Below are 16,080 nucleotides of genomic sequence, written 5' to 3' on the forward strand. Positions count from 1 at the left end.
CAAATTTGGCAGAAGTTTGGGGACTTCCCTGGTGGTCTAGTGGTTAAGACACTGAGCTTCTAATACAACCTTGTTTTACAAGTTCGGTCCTTGGTGGAGAACTAAGATCTCACATGCTGCGTGGCGTGGCCAAAACACACACACACACACACACACACACTGACTGGCAGTTTTCAAAATTCTGTTTGGAAAAGAGTTAGCTTTTGGTTTGGAAAAGCACTTTAATGGGCATGTTTAATGTGGAAAGATGAGCCCTTCCCTCTTCTTCTGAACTGGCAAGGTCAGGACAAAGGGATGTGAAACATTTGCCTTAGATGCAGAAAGAAGGGGATGCCAAAAAACTTAGTGATCAAGATAAATACTATTAGAATGTAACACTTAAAAAATAAAAAAGTCCATGATGAACAAAGGGTGCAAATTTTAAAGGAAGAGAGAATCTGATCCTGCAAGTGTATAATCTTATCTCATTTTCCTCACCCTAATTCTGGTCCTGGTTCCAATAAAACTTTTTATTTAGAAAGTAATCCAATTTGACTTTTTAAAACCATTGCAGTAAAATATCTCAAGATTTAGACAAGAGTGTTACAGAGTTTAGGGTTTAGGAGGTTTTTCATGAGAAGGAGAAGGCCCTTGAGGGCATGGGGTTCCTGGAAGATGGTGGTGAGCACAAATGAGAAATTCTTCATAGTAGAGAATGACTGATAAATATTTATGAAAGAATGTTTCGAAAGGGTTTGACGTTGTTCCTTACACTGTGCTGCAACTACCCACTCTGTCCCCTACCCCTCAGTGAGATGTCTGATACATACAATAATCCACAGATTCATCTGCTTTGAGAAAGAGGAAGGAAGAAGGGTGGTGTCCAGCACGGGAGGAAGTGGTCTAGTGAGAGGAGGGCAGATGGAGGAACCAGGCAGGATGAAGTAAGGCCCAGCTCAGGAGAAGCTCATCCCCTGAAATCCACTGGAGAGAAAATGGAAGGAGTCTGGACTTTGCAGATTCAGCCCATGCACTGAAATATTGCATGCTTTGCAATATAAAGGAAAGAGAAACCTCAGGTAACAGACACTGGGGCTGCACCTGTAAATCAAAAATTGTGTGACTGTACTGGATCTTTGGTTTATCCCTCCAGGTCCACTCACCCAGGTCCACTCACCATCTTTCTCTCTGCTTTCTTCCTGGGAGGCTTCCCTCTACGGGTCACGTTACAGGGCTTTCTTGCTCCTTGGCTTCCAGCTGGATTTGGCCCTTGACAAACACCAGTAGACTTTTGGAAGAAGCCAAGAGAGTGAATTTGCTCCTTTCCTGAGGGTTTGCTATAGGCTGGTTCCAATTCCTGCCAAGAATTCCTCTCATTCCTTTGCCAGGCTCTGAGAACCACTCCTTCCTGTTACCCTTTCAGGCTAGAGTTGGTACCAGCCCCCCCTGTTCCCTGGGGATGCACTATCTTTTGTGATTTCCTTCCATACTGCTTCTTTGTAATAAGCTGATACAGACCCTGACTGATACAGATGTGAGAAGTATTAAAAAGGGTTGTACAGAGTATTATAGTTTGGAGGTGGAAGAAGCAACCAATTGCTCAGTGGGAGGAAGATGGGTGGGCACAGAGGGCTTCACAGGTGATGTCTGAGCTGAGTCTTATGGAATGAGATATTTTCTCTGAATTAGGTTAAACCTCAGCCTGAAAACAGTCTTACATCTGTCAGGCAGGTGTTGGTGCATGCAAATCTCAATGGTCTGCATGGTCTTAAAAGACAGTGATTATCCAGCGGGCTTAAAAAGCACAGAAAACTGAAGCAATAAAATAGCAAACACCCATATTCCTGTAACTCCTATTGATAATCTGGCATGCTTTCTTCCAGATTTTTTACAGAGTTGAAATCACACTCTGTATAGCATTTGGATCCTAGTTTTCTCTAACATTACATAATAAGCAATTTTCCTAAACTGAAGGGTGCTGCGAATACCTGCTCAGAGGCTGCTCCTTTTAGAGGTAGCACAATAACCTTAAGGAACTGAATGCTATTACATCATATTGACATACTCTGACTTTTAATAAATAATGCTCCAGTAATTTTGCATTTTTATATCATTATTTCTTTTTGCATTTTTATGTCATTAAAACTTTTTACTAAATTAAAAAAAAATGATACTAAAAAACCTGACTACAGGCATACCTGTACTTCAAGATGGCTGAATTACTGTAGTGTTTTGGTGGGTTGTTTTCTTTTTCATAATACTGAGGAAGATTGAGTTTTCTTTTGGTGGGTGAGGAAGAGAGGAAGTGGTAGCTGGGACTCCATTCTGAGGGTATGCCCAGGAACTTGGCCAGGTAAGGATTCCTTACGAATGGACATTAGCAGCAGTGACGCCCGAGTTAGACTTTATGATGTACTGTATAATTCCTTTCCAAGTTTTCCACACCTTCAGCATTAGTCCATGCAACATGGACTTCTGTTGACAGCGACTGGAGAGAAGAGGCAAGAACAGCGAGTGTGCAAAGGATAAAGGGTTGTAAAGAGTGGACAAGAGGGTCAGGGCTGATTGGGAGGATTCTGGACCAGGGGTTTGAGGACAGAGGTGACGGGCTCTCCCCCAGGGGAAGCATCCTGTAGCTGATTTTCTGAAATATTGGGCTGGCCCTTCTGCAGTTCTAAGAACTATATCTGGATATCAAAAGAAAGAGCAACCCGAAAGCCGGATGGACTCGTTATATGTCATCCCGACAGGAGGCACTTAGTTGTTTAGTCATGGCTGGCTCTTTGTGACCCTTTGGACTGTACCCTGCCAGACTCCCCTGCCCATGGGATTCGATAGGCAAGAATACTGGCGTGGGTTGCCATGCACTCCAGTGGGTTGCCATGCACTCCATCCTCTGGGGATCTTCCTGACCCAGGGATCAAGCCTGTGTCTCCTGTGTCTTTGCAGGCGGATTCTGCATCAGGGAAGCCCAATAGAAAGTAACAGGGAAACAAAGGAGGGGATGGATGAGGAGATAGTGTGAGGAATGGATTTGGTGACATTGTGTGGGAAGACACTGGGTATTACAACTAGAAGAGGGAAGTAAGATTTTACCAGAAGAGTTGTCACAAAATGAGTGAGAAGAGTATCAGTATCAATCAGTTCACTTCAGTTCAGCTCAGTCGCTCAGTCGTGTCTGACTCTTTGCGACCCCATGAATCGCAGCACGCCAGGCCTCGCTGTCCATCACCATCTCCCGGAGTTCACTCAAACTCATGTCCATCGAGTCAGTGATGCCATCCAGCCATCTCATCCGCTGTCGTCCCCTTCTCCTCCTGCCCCCAATCCCTCCCAGCCTCAGGGTCTTTTCCAGTGAGTAAACTCTTTGCATGAGGTGGCCAAAGTACTGGAGTTTCAGCTTTAGCATCATTCCTTCAAAAGAACACCCAGGACTTATCTCCTTTAGAATGGATTGGTTGGATTTCCTTGCAGTCCAAGGGACGCTCAAGAGTCTTCTCCAACACCACAGTTCAAAAGCATCAATTCTTTGGTGCTCAGCTTTCTTCACAGTCGAACTCTCACATCCTCACATGACCACAGGAAAAACCATAGCCTTGACTAGATGGACCTTTGTTCATAAAGTAATGTCTCTGCTTCTTAATATGCTATCTAGGCTGGTCATAACTTTCCTTCCAAGGAGTAAGCGTCTTTTAATTTCATGGCTGCAATCACCATCTGCAGTGATTTGGGAGCCCCCAAAAATGAAGTCTGACACTGTTTCCACTGTTTCCCCATCTATTTCCCATGAAGTGATGGGACCAGATGCCATGATTTTCGTTTTCTGAATGTTGAGCTTTAAGCCAACTTCTTCACTCTCCTCTTTCACTTTCATCAAGAGGCTTTTTTAGTTCCTCTTCACTTTCTGCCATAAGGGTGGTGTCATCTGCATATCTGAAGTTATTGATATTTCTCCCGGCAATCTTGATTCCAGCTTGTGCTTCTTCCAGCCCAGCATTTCTCATGATGCACTCTGCATAGAAGTTAAATAAGCAGGGTGACAATATATAGCCTTGACGTACTCCTTTTCCTATTTGGAACCAGTCTGTTGTTCCATGTCCAGTTCTGACTGTTGCTTCCTGACCTGCACATAGGTTTCTCAAGAGGCAGGTCAGGTGATCTAATATTCCCATCTCTTTCAGAATTTCCCACAGTTTCTTGTGATCCACACAGTCAAAGGCTTTGGCATAGTCAAAAAGCAGAAATAGATGTTTTTCTGGAACTCTCTTGCTTTTTGAATTATCCAGCAGATGTTGGCAATTGGATCTCTGGTTCCTCTGCCAGTTCATGTATTGCTGAAGCCTGGCTTGGAGAATTTTGAGCATTACTTTACTAGCATGTAAGATGAGTGCAATTGTGTGGTAGTTTGAGCATTCTTTGGCGTTGCCTTTCTTTGGGATTGGAATGAAAACTGACCTTTTCCAGTCCTGTGACCACTGCTGAGTTTTCCAGATTTGCTGGCATGTTGAGTGCAGCACTTTCAGAGCATCATCTTTTAGGATTTGAAATGGTTCATTCCATCACCTGCACTAGTTTTGTTCGTAGTGATGCTTTCTAAGGCCCACTTGACTTCACATTCCAGGATGTCTGTCTCTAGGTGAGTGATCACACCATCGTGATTATCTGGGTCATGAAGATCTTTTTTGTACAGTTCTTCCTGCCACCTCTTAATATCTTCTGCTCCTGTTAGGTCCATACCATTTCTGTCCTTTATCGAGCTCATCTTTGCATGAAATGTCCCCTTGGTATCTCTAATTTTCTTGAAGAGATCTCTAGTTTTTCTCATTCTGTTGTTTTCCTCTATTTCTTTGCATTGATCTCTGAGGAAGGCTTTCTTATCTCTCCTTGCTATTCTTTGGAACTGTGCATTCAGATGCTTATATCTTTCCTTTTCTCCTTTGCTTTTTCTTCTCTTCTTTTCACAGCTATTTGTAAGGCCTCCCCAGACAGCCATTTTGCTTTTTTGCATTTCTTTTCCATGGGGATGGTCTTGATCCCTGTCTACTGTACAATGTCATGAACCACCTCCATCCATCGTTCATCAGGCACTCTGTCTATCAGATCTAGTCCCTTAAACCTATTTCTCAGTTCTCCTGTATAATAATAAGGGATTGGATTTAAGTCATACCTGAATGGTCTAGTGGTTTTCCCCACTTTCTTCAATTGAAGTCTCAATTTGGCAATAAGGAGTTCATGATCTGAGCCACAGTCAGCTCCCAGTCTTGTTTTTGCTTATAGAGCTTCTCCATCTTTGGCTGCAAAGAATATAATCATTCTGATTTTGGTGTTGACCATCTGGTGATGTCCATGTGTAGAGTCTTCTCTTGTGTTGTTGGAAGAGGGTGTTTGCTATGACCAGTGCGTTCTCTTGGCAAAACTCTACTAGCCTTTGCCCTGCTTCATTCCATCCAAATTTGCCTGTTACCCCAGGTGTTTCTTGACTTCCTACTTTTGCATTCCAGTCCCCTATAATGAAAAGGACATCTTTTTTGGGTGTTAATTCTAAAATATCTTGTAGGTCTTCATAGAACCAGTCAACTTCAGCTTCTTCAGCGTTACTGGTTGGGGCAGAGACTTGGATTACTGTGACATTGAATGGTTTGCCTTGGAAACGAACAGAGATCATTCTGTCATTTTTGAGATTGCATCCAAGTACTGCATTTCAGACTCTTTTTTTGACCATGATGGCTACTCCATTTCTTCTAAGGGATTCCTGCCCACAGTAGTAGATATAATGGTCATCTGAGTTAAATTCACCCATTCCAGTCCATTTTAGTTTGCTGATTCCTAGAATGTCGGCATTCACTCTTACCAACTCCTGTTTGACCACTTCCAATTTGCCTTGATTCATGGACCTGACACTCCAGGTTCCTATGCAATAAAAGGCTGAGCACCAAAGAACTGATGATTTTGAACAGTGGTGTTGGAGAAGACTCTTGAGAGTCCCTTGGACTGCAAGGAGATCCAACCAGTCCATTCTAAAGGAGATCAGCCCTGGGATTTCTTTGGAAGGAATGATGCTAAAGCTGAAACTCCAGTACTTTGGCCACCTCATGCGAAGAGTTGACTCATTGGAAAAGACTCTGATGCTGGGAGGGATTGGGGGCAAGAGGCGAAGGGGACGACAGAGGATTAGAGGACTGGATGGCATCACTGACTCGATGGATGTGAGTCTGAGTGAACTCCGGGAGTTGGTGATGGACAGGGAGGCCTGGCGTGCTGCGATTCATGGGGTTGCAGAGTCGGACACGACTGAGCGACTGATCTGATCTGATGCAATATTGCTCTTTACAGCATTGGACCTTGCTTCTATCACCAGTCACATCCACAACTGGGTATTGTTTTTGCTTTGGCTCCATCCCTTCATTCTTTCTGGAGTTATTTCTCCACTGATCTCCAGTAGCATATTGGGCACCTACTGACCTGGGGAGTTCCTCTTTCAGTAGCCTATCATTTTGCCTTTTCATACTGTTCATGGGGTTCTCAAGGCAAGAATACTGAAGTGGTTTACCATTCCCTTCTCCAGTGGACCACATTCTGTCAGACCTCTCCACCGTGTCCCACCCGTCTTGGGTGGCCCCACATGGCATGGCTTAGTTTCATTGAGTTAGACAAGGCTGTGGTCTGTGTGATTAGATTGACTAATCAGTCAATCTAATCACACAGTATCAGTATCAGTTGATAAATTGAGCAGGGTTTGGAAAGGGAAAAAGGTAAGCTGTGTAGAAAGAAGTAAAGTTCCCTTGATAAAACTGAAATGTGGCAAGGTAAGCTATGATCCAACTTATTATTTGTAATAGGTGGTTATAGGAAAGGGATTAATATTTCAATGGACTTGACCTCCCAAAATAACAAAATTACTTGGGTTTGTTTCCCTTTGGGTCTTCACCCCATGATTGGACTCGTTCAAAACCTGAAGTTATCTGTGCATTTCTTTTTCAGTGAAAATTCTTTTCCATTAGAAACCTGAAATAAGTGACTTATTTATTCTCATGCTATTATCCAGCCATCTTTCAGCTCACACTCAGCCTCTGTTTGACATGAAGCTTGGGAATGGCTTAGAAAAAGCATCTGATTGAGACATTTTTCACACGACTTTGCCAGAAGGGGTTTCTGCATTCAGCCTGGGAGGCTTCCACCCTGAGAACTGCCTTAACTGAACATTCAAATATGATTGCAAGAACTTTGGATGTGGAATTCATAGTAGTTTCTGAAAATAATTTATAGAGTGGTTCTCTTTTTCCTTGGGAAATGAAAACATAGCACCTCTTAGGGAAAGGTTTGGAGAAATCTGGGAAAATGCAGGCATAATGTTTTGATGAGCCTTTTATTGTCATATCGATTGGATAAGCTTTGGTTTGGGAATCTATCTTAGAAAGAAGCATATCAGATTTTGGCAAGAAGGCTGTTTTAATAAAACATAATCTTTAAAGCTCAGAGACCCACTACTTAATGCCTAAGCTAGGTTAAAGGGCCATTGCTTCTGCTACATCCTTAGAATCTTATGTTTGCATAGTATAAAACCAGTACTGACCACCCCTATCCAAAATCAACTAAAGAAAAACATAAAAATACTTCCTTCTGTCTAATAGTACAGTATTCTTTTATGTGAGGTGTCTCTGGGCTGGAAAGCAGGAGTGAGTTCTCAGCATCCTGAAATCTATTTTTCTTGTATTAACACAGCATTGAAAGGTCTCTAACACTGAGTTCAGGACTATTCATCTGAGCTTGTCAGTGTTGCCTTCGCTTTTCTTAATAATTTGATTGCAAATAGAGGACACCCATTTGGATGTATGTAGATTACATAAATTTGAGGATAAATTCTACTACTCTTACATAAATGCTACAATCTGAATCAATATTTCTAAAAGAAGTCCACATGTTAGATTGATGGACTGAGACAAAAAGGATAAAATTTTATAAGAAATGAACATTAGATCTTAGGTTGTGCTCTTGTTTGTGCTTAGTTGCTTAACTGTGTCCAAATCTTTGCCACCCCATGGACTGCAGCCCGCCAGGCTTTTCTGTCCATGGGGATTCTCCAGGCAAAAATACTGGAGCAGATTGCCATGGCCTCCTTCAGGGTATCTTCACAATCCAGGGATCGAACCAGGGTCTCCTGCATTGCAGGTGGATCCTTTACCATCTGAGTCATCAGGGAATCCCAGATCTTAGGTTAAAATCATTCAATTGACTGGAAATGACTGGCTTAACAGATGTCCATGGGAAAAGTCTCATGAGTTTTATCCCCAGGAAGTTCAGTGGGAACTTGCAGTATCACATGACAAGCATCAACTCTTAGAGTGCATTCATGAGTTAGAATTCTCCTATCAAGGGTGGGCCTTTATTTTAACCCTGGCCAAACCTCGCCTGAATTCCGTGTCTTTAAAAGGGTCCAAGACAAAAATCGAGTGACTCTATCCTGTGGGAAACTGTTGCAGGAATTTCAGGAGCCATGATTTAGCCCAAAGAGGAAAACCTCAGGAGGAGTCCTGAATGATTGCTGTCTGGAAAGATTTATCAGAAAGGGTGAGGGTTTTCTGGAATTTGACAGTCTGGCCCTGGGCTAAGACTGGGATCAATGTCTGAAGATTGCAAGGGAAATCCTTTGAGGGTTAAAATAAAGGAAAATTCTCTGATGAATAAGATTTGTTCAAAAGTGAAATGCCCTGGCATGGAAAGAGGGAAGCCCCCTGGTCCTGCAGAATGAGGCCAGAGATCAACCTTCTGGCAAGGAGGTTGTGGGGAGATTGAAGCGTGAGGATGCATTAGGTTGCCTTTCAGAGTCCGTCCGTTGCTAAGTAGGCAAAGTTTGTCTCTGGAGCTGTCCCGTCTCCCCTTTACCCCAGCGGTTACTTTGGGAATGACAGGATCACCTGCATCCCACCACAGTATTGATGACGTATAAGACTTGAGGTTTTGAGAAATTGACACTTCAATAAATTTCCACCGAATAGTGTGGAGCACTTCGTTTCGTGCTGACTTGCTTTTCGGCTTCCCGGGTGGTGCTAGTGGTAAAGAACTTGCCTGCCAGTGCAGGAGAGTGGGTTTGATCCCTGGGTTGGGAAGATCTCCTGGAGAGGAAAATGGCAACCCACTCTAGTATTCTTGCCTAGAGAATCCCATGGACAGAGGAGCCCGGTGGGCTACAGTCCTGATGGTCATAAAGAGTCGGACATGACAGGAAGCAACTTAGGACAAATGGACACTTGCTTTAGCCTACAAACAAAGGCAGTGTTACAAGAATGGGAGATTTTTACATGCAAGAAGAAGCTCCCGGAGGGAGACATCTAGGCAGAGGTCAACTTGCCTAGATGAAAATATAAAATCACATCCTTATATTCCATGGAGGTAGGAAATTGCAGACAATGCATCCTCATCTGCCTACTCTGGACAGTATGCTGCTCTGTTTCCTCAGGACAATAGCAGTCATTACCTAATGGGTGCTGGAGAAATAGATTGCTGTCTACCTTTCCTTTGCCTTGTGATGGGATCAATAAGATTAGTACAAACAGTAGCTGTGATCTTGGTGTTTGATAGAAATTTTTTAGCCACCTTTCCACTCTAGGTCATCTTAATCTCGCCTTCAAAGAGGGCTATAAAGATGGATTATTTGAACATAGCTGCAATCATAAACTCTCAGCTCATTCCTTGTCTCTCTTCTCTCTCTAAGCCAGCAAGGAGAGTGGAATAGGGAGGGTGTCTACCCTGCAAGAAGGCAGGATACCAAATATTTGCAGGGTGAAGCAACACCATCCCAGGAGATGGGAGAAAGGCCTGGAGGGGAGAGGAGAACTGAGGAGTATTTTTCTCTTCCATCTAGGAGGCTCCTGGGGACCTCTTTCTGAACCCAGCATCCATCCTGCTGGTCTCTTAGCAGAGATGTGCAGGGGTCCTTTAGAGGAATCCTGCAGCTGCTGGGGGCTTGCAGAAGATGGGCAGTGTGTCTCCCGGTCCTTGTTAGCCCCACAAATGGCCCATTGAGGGGGTGCAGGAGAAAGGAGAGGCATCCAGGGCTGGCCCCGGGGTCCCTCAATGGGGGCACTGTTCAGGCTTGGGTGGAAGCCAGCGCCGATACCACGCTGGTTGTTAAAGCCTCATTCTTTCCAAGGAGGCGGCTGGAAAGGCAGCAGAGCAGCTGAGGCTCCAGAAAAGGTGCTTCTCTTGTTCTTCCCAAGGCTGGCCTGACACACGAGAGGAAGCCACTTCCTTTTCAATTATTTCCTGTTGTTCATCACATTTACATCTCAAGCATTTTTCCTCTTCCTTCTTACTCTCTGTTTTATTACTCAAGACCCCACACTGATGGCTTTTCCCCTTCTCCCCCCTAGTCTCAACTGAAACTTAGAAATGATGTAAAAAGTTTCTCTGTTTTGTACCAGTCTCCTTGGGCAGCCCATCAGGGAAGCACCCCCAGAATATCTCCAGTTTGGCTGTTAATCTTGAGCCCCAGAATAGCTCAAAGTCTCTTTCAAAATGAAGAGTATAGCTTTGGAGATAGCAAAGTCCTAGATGTCCGCTGCAGGAAATGTGCTGTTTTCCCAGCCCGACATCTCCATTTCTCTGTTTTAAAACACCACCTCAGTTTTCCTTTGAGAGCCACACTCAGCCCATGGATGTTGATGGGATTGATTTGACCATGAGGTTCCCTGGTTTCAGGGTGGGCACAGCACCCTGGCCTGATCTTCTATCCTCCTGGCTTTGTGTGGGGATAGCTGGGACCCAGACTGGGCTACAACAGAGTCAATCCTGAGCAGAAACATTTGGGAGAAGAATCAGGAAAGATAGTCTCCATTTCCACTGAGGTCCTGGCTATGTAGAGTCCAAGTTGGGAACTGTGGTGATCACCTTTGCTTTCATGTGGGAAGAGTCACTGTGAGAAATCCATAGGCTGCAGAGGAAAACTGGGCCAGAGTGACAGACCCTGGCTAACATGGAGAGTAGACTGGATTCAGCTATGCCTGAAGCCAGCATCCTGACCTATCAGTTATGCTGATCAGAACATTTATTTTTATTGCTTTGTCTCATTTGAGTTGGGTTTCTGTAAACTAGTTTCTGTTAACTCATTTAGTTGCAACTAAGAGAGTCCTAACCAATGCTAACTTTTTTTCTGCTTCCTATTCCTTGTTCTTAAATCTGTTTCTCACTTTTATTGTATAATCATAAGGGATTTGATTTAGGTCATACCTCAATGGTCTAGTGGTTTTCCCTACTTTCTTCAATTTAAGTCTGAATTTGGTAATATGGAGTTCATGATCTGAGCCACAGTCAGCTCCTGATCTTGTTTTTACTGACTGTATAGAGCTTCTCCATCTTTGGCTGCAAAGAATATAAACAATCTGATTTTGATATTGATTTAAGGGACTAGATCTGATAGAAAGAGTACCTGATGAACTATGGACGGAGGTCCATGATATTGTACAGGAGACAGGGATCAATCCATCCACAAGAAAAAGAAATACAAAAAAGAAAAATGGCTGTCTGAGAAGGCCTTACAAATAGCTGTGAAAAGAAGAGAAGTGAAAAGCAAAGGAGAAAAGGAAAGAGATACCCATTTGAATACAGAGTTCCAAAGAATAACAAGGAGAGATAAGAACGCCTTCTTCAATGATCAATGCAAAGAAATAGAGGAAAACAATAGAATGGGAAAGACTAGAGATCTCTTCAAGAAAATCAGAGATACTAAGGGAATATTTCATGCAAAGATGGGCTCAATAAAGGACAGAAATGGTGTGGACCTAACAGGAGCAGAAGATATTAAGAAGAGGTGGCAAAAATACACAGAAGAACTATACAAAAAAAGATCTTCATGACCCAGATAATCACGATGGTGTGATCACTCACCTAAGCCAGACATCCTGGAATGTGAAGTCAAATGGGCCTTAGTAAGCATCACTACAAACAAAGCCAGTGGAAGTGATGGAATTCCAGTTGACCTATTTCAAATCCTAAAAGATGATGCTCTGAAAGTGCTGCACTCAATATGCCAGTGAATTTGGAAAACTCAGCAGTGGTCACAGGACTGGAAAAGGTCAATTTTTATTCCAATCCCTAAGAAAGGCAACGCCAAGGAATGCTCAAACTACCGCACAATTGCACTCATCTCACACGGTAGTAAAGTAATTCTCAAAATTCTTCAAGCCAGGCTTCAACAATATGTGAACTGTGAACTTCCAGATGTTCAAGCTGGATTTAGAAAAGGCAGAGGAACCAGAGATCAAATTGCCAACATCTGCTGGATCATCGAAAAAGCAAGAGAGTTCCAGAGAAACATCTATTCCTGCTTTATCAACTATGCCAAAGCCTTTGACTGTGTGGACCACAACAAACTGGAAAATTCTTAAAGATATGAGAATACCAGACCACCTGACCTGCCTCTTGAGAAATCTGCACTTGGTATGCAAGTCAGGAAGCACCAGTTAGAACTGGATATGGAGCAACAGACTGGTTCCAAACAGGAAAAGGAGTACATCAAGCCCATCTATTGTCACCCTGCTTATTTAACTTATATGCAGTTATAATATCATGAGAAATTCTGGACTGGATGAAGCACAGGCTGGATTCAAGATTGCCAGGAGAAATATTGATAACCTCAGATATGTAGATGATGACATCCTTATGGCAGAAAGTGAAGAAGAACTAAAGAGCCTCTTGATGAAAGTGAAAGAGGAGAGTGAGAAAGCTGGCTTAAAACTCAACATTCAGAAAACTAAGATCATGGCATCTGGTCCCATCACTTCATGGGAAATAGATGGGGAAACAGTGGCAGACTTTATTTTTTTGGGCTCCAAAATCACTGCAGATGGTGACTGCAGCCATGAAATTAAAAGATGCTTACTCCTTGGAAGGAAATTTATGACCAACCTAGACAGCATATTACAAATCAGAGACATTACTTTGCCAACAAAGGTCCGTTTAGTCAAGGCTATGATTTTTTCAGTAGTCATGTATGGATGTGAGAGTTGGACTACAAAGAAAGCTGAGCACCCAAGAACTGATGCTTTTTGAACTGTGGTGTTGGAGAAGACTCTTGAGAGTCCCTTGGACTGCAAGGAGATCCAACCAGTCCATCCTAAAGGAAATCAGTCCTGAATATTCATTGGAAGGACTGATGTTGAAGCTGAAACTCCAATACTTTGACACCTGATGAGAAGAGCTGCCTCATTTGAAAAGACTCTGATCCTGGGAAAGATTGAAGGTGGGAGGAGAAGGGGACAACAGAGGATGAGGTGGTTGGATGGCATCACTGACTCAATGGACATGAGTTTGAGTAGAATCCAGGAGTTGGTGTTGGACAGGGAGGCCTGGCGTGCTGCAGTCCATGGGGTTGCAAAGAGTCAGACACGACTGAGCAACTGAACTGAACTGATTCCTTGCCCAGGCTACCCTTATTCAGTTCTTTGCTACAGTATCTTGCAAATTCCCCAAGCACTGTGCCACCAGGGCTTCCCGGGTGGCCCTAGTGGTAAAGAACCCACCTGCCTGCAGATGCAGGAAATGTAAGAGAAGTGGATTTGATCCCTGGGTGGGAAAATCCCCTGGAAGAGGGCATGGCAACCCACTCCAATATTCTTGCCTGGAGAATCGCATGGGCAGAGGAGCCTGGTGGGCTATAGTTCATAGGGTTGCACAGAGTCAGATACGACAAAAGTGACTTAGCACATGGTATGCATGTTCCAGTGCTACGATATACAAAAACTGTCCAAAATTTCAGCCTAGAAGAAAACAGGAAGACTCATTTATTTAGTTCTTCTTTGACTAGATGGGGTAATAGGTACTACTGGAATCTCCACCTATGTTTTGGGTCTGTGGTAAAAACCCCAGCTTTGCCCATCCATTCAGCAATCATTAATTCTGTCACTACCATATGCCACAGAATTGCTTTAAACACTTTACACAAGTAGGTGGTATGAGTGCAAAGAAGTAGAGTAGGCTTCATGATGAGAATCGACACTTGCTTGCATGGGGAACCTAAGGAGAGAGTGGCCAGTTCTTATGTTAGCAAGAAGAAGAAAGACTTCCAAGAACAGGTCATGCTTGAGCTGTATTTTCAAAGATGAATAGAGATTTTTTTAGCTTCAGTAAAAAAAAAGGTAAGGGAGAGGAAGACCAATCCAGCCCAAAAGAGAAATGTCAAATGTAAACCGTTACTTGACTTAAAAATCTACCACGTGAGAGAACAAGATGGTGGAGGAGTAGGTGGATGTGGAGTACATCTCTCTCCATGGATACGTCAGGAATACATCTTTAGACAGACGTGCATGCAGGACACCAGCTGAGAGCAGGCAGGAGTACCTGACCAGTACTTTGTTGGCAAAGTAATGTCTCTGCTTTTGAATATGCTGTCTAGGTTGGTCATAACTTTTCTTCCAAGGAGTAAGTGTCTTTTTATTTCATGGCTGCAGTCGCCATAATAGACATAAAAGGAGAAATTGACAAGAATGCAATAATAGTATGAGACTTTAAAACCCCACTCACACCAGGGGACAGATCATCAAAATAGAAAGTTAATAAAGAAACACAAGTCTTAAATGATACATTAGATGAGATAAATCTCATTGATATCTTCAGGACATTCCATCCAAATTCAGAAGAATGCACCTTCTTCTCAAGAGCACATGGAACATTCTTCAGGATAGAGCACATTTGGGTCACAAATCAAACCTCAGTAAATTTAAGAAAATTGAAATCATATCAAGCATCTTCTCTGACCACAACGCTATGAGACTAGATATCAGTTACAAGAAAATAACTTTAAGAAACACAAACACATGGAGATTAAACAACATGTTTCTAAATAACCAACAAGGTGCTGAAGAAATGAAAAGGGAAATCAAAAAATTCCTAGAAACAAATGACAATGAAAACATGACAACGCAAAACTTATGGGATGCAGCGAAAGCAGTTCTAAGAGGGAAGTTTATAGCAATACAATCCTACCTCAAGAAAAACATCAAATAGACAACCTAACTTTACACCTAAAACAGTTGGAAAAAGAAGAACAAAAAAAACCCCCAAATTAGTAGAAGGAAAGAAATCAAAATCAGAGATCTGAGCAGAGATAAATGAAAAAGAAATGAAAGAAACAATAGTAAAGATTAATAAAATTAAAAGCTGGTTCTTTGAGAAGATAAACAAAATTGACAAACCTTTAGCCAGACTCATCAAGAAAAAAAGAGAAAAGAATCAAATCAATAAAATTAGAAATAAAGAAGGACTATTAGAAATACAAAGGATTATAAGAGACTATTATGAACGATTGTATTGCAATAAAATGGATAACCTGGAAGAAATGGACAGATTCTTAGAAAAGTTCAATCTTCCAAGACTGAACCAGGAGGAAAAAGAAATTATGAACAACCCAATTACAAGCACTGAAACTGAAGCTGTGATCAAAAATCTCCCAAGAAACAAAAGCCCAGGACCAGATGGCTTCACAGGAGAATTCTGTCAAACATTTAGAGAAGAGCTTGTGCCTATCCTTCTAAAACTCTTTCAAAAAATTGCAAAGGAAGGAACACTTCCAAGCCTATGTTCATTGTAGCACTATTTACAATAGCTAGAACATGAAAGCAACCTAGATGTCCATTGACAGATGAATGGATAAAGAAGCAGTGGTATGTAAACACAATGGAATATTACTCAGCCATAAAAAGGAACACACGTGAGTCAGTTCTAATGAAGTGGCTGAACCTAGAGCCTATTATACAGAGTGAAGTAAGTCAGAAAGAGAAAGATAAATATCATGTTCTAATGCATATATACAGAATCTAGAAAAACGGTTGGAGAAGGCAATGGCAACCCCACTCCAGTACTCTTGCCTGGAAAATCCCATGGACAGAGGAGCCTGGTGGGCTGCAGTCCACGGGGTCGCTGAGTCAGACACGACTGAGCGGCTTCACTTCCACTTTTCACTCTCGTGCATTGGAGAAAGAAATGGCAACCCACTCCAGTGTTCTTGCCTAGAGAATCCCAGGGACGGGGGAGCCTGGTGGGCTGCCGTCTATGGGGTCTCACAGAGTCGGACACGACTGAAGTGACTTAGCAGAGAAAAATGGTACT

General features: G+C 42.7%; 1 long non-coding RNA gene across 1 annotated transcript in view; it reads left to right on the forward strand.

Moving 5' to 3' along the window:
- Window positions 1-635: 635 nt before the first annotated feature.
- Window positions 636-16,080, forward strand: part of LOC112442995 (uncharacterized) — a 50,404-nt gene continuing 34,959 nt past the window's right edge. The window contains exon 1 of the long non-coding RNA XR_003031236.2: window positions 636-1,058. This is a non-coding gene — a long non-coding RNA (uncharacterized lncRNA). The remainder of the gene's footprint in view (window positions 1,059-16,080) is intronic.

The sequence above is a fragment of the Bos taurus genome, chromosome 20 (genome assembly GCF_002263795.3).
Source record: "Bos taurus isolate L1 Dominette 01449 registration number 42190680 breed Hereford chromosome 20, ARS-UCD2.0, whole genome shotgun sequence".
NCBI lineage: Eukaryota > Metazoa > Chordata > Mammalia > Artiodactyla > Bovidae > Bos > Bos taurus.